Source organism: Heteronotia binoei, chromosome 2 (assembly GCF_032191835.1).
Source record: "Heteronotia binoei isolate CCM8104 ecotype False Entrance Well chromosome 2, APGP_CSIRO_Hbin_v1, whole genome shotgun sequence".
NCBI classification, from domain to species: Eukaryota; Metazoa; Chordata; class Lepidosauria; order Squamata; family Gekkonidae; genus Heteronotia; species Heteronotia binoei.
In genome coordinates this window covers 202,842,911-202,844,394 of record NC_083224.1, presented here as the reverse complement: position 1 = coordinate 202,844,394, position 1,484 = coordinate 202,842,911, and positions in this window count along the sequence as shown.

The window sequence follows — 1,484 nt, the reverse complement described above, 5'->3', positions numbered from 1 at the left end:
TTTGTATTTGGCAATTAGCTCCACTTAAAAAAACAACAACAACCCTATAACAGACAAGCGATCATGGAACCAGCAGAATATCTCCCTGGATGAATGTATGCCAGGATTCCAGAAGCACGCAGAAAGGACAGAAAGAGGTACCAGGTACAGAATCCTGCTTCCTGAACAATTCAATTTCCATTTAAAAAAGAAACACACACCCACACATTTCTAGTCCTCAGGCCATGAAAAGGATGCTGGGAAACTCATGCTACCTAAGAAGCCAAAGTTTCCAAAAGCAGTTGAGATTCAGGGATCCAGTACAAGGCTCAGTAGCCCAAGTTCAGTTTTGGGCATCCTCTGTTAAAAGGACCTCACATTTGTTATTCTTACTGGCAGAAAGTCTGCCCAATCAAAGTAGAGAATTCTCAGCTGGCCAAAACAGTTCAACTCCATCTAAAGCGGGACTGCTCACCTCCAGATGGCACCTGGAGATCTCCTGCGATTACAAATGATCTCCAGATGATCAAGAACATATCCCCCGGAGAAAACAGCTGCTTTTGGAGGGTGGACACTATGGACTCTGCTGTGGTCTCTCACCTCAATCCACCCATTGCAGGCTCCGCCTCCAAAATCTCCAGGTTCTTCCCAGCCCAGAGGTGGCAACCTGAGTCTAACGCAGCTTCAGCATTATGCGGTCCAAGAAAATAAGAGATGGGATGCAGAATTCAGCCCCGGTTTTAACACTCTGGAATGCAATGCAATCAGGCTTTTTTTTTTGTAGTAGGAACTACTTTGCATATTAGGCCGCACACCCCTGATGTAGCCAATCCTCCAAGAACTCACAGTACAGGGCCTACAGTAAGCTCTGAGATGACTGGCTACCTCAGGTTGTGTGTGGCCTTCAAGGAGTTCCCGCTACAAAGAAAGCCCTTAGTGCAAGCCATAACAAGATTCTTCCCGATACTAGCATCTAAGCACCTACAGGTTTCCAGTGGTCTAAGGAGCAGAGATGAACTTTTGGGCTGGGGGCAAGAACACTAGTGCTCAGCACAGCTCCACATTACTTCCTGTGCAGAGAAAAACCACTTAGGTTCATCTTTTGGGATAAATTCTATCTAATTTAGAAGTCCAACTCAGTTTGCAGAATTAAAGCGGTTTTGGTTTTGTTAAGACAGGTTGTCAACTTAGAACTGTGTCTTCTCCAAATTCACCTGCACAATCTGACTCTTTTTCTGCACAGAAGGGGACACCCATGCTGAACTTTTAGGTGATCAGGGGGTGCAATTCTAGCAGGAGCTCCTTGCATATTAGGCCACGCACACCCCTGATGTAGTCAATCCTACAAGAGCTTACAAAAAAGAGCCCTGTAAGCTCTTGGAGGATTGGCTACATCAAGGGTGTGTGGCCTAATATGCAAAGGAGCTGCTGCTAGAATTCCACCCCTGTAGGTGACCCATGGTGTCTTGTGGACTAACCCAACACTGGGGGGAAAGAAACAAAGA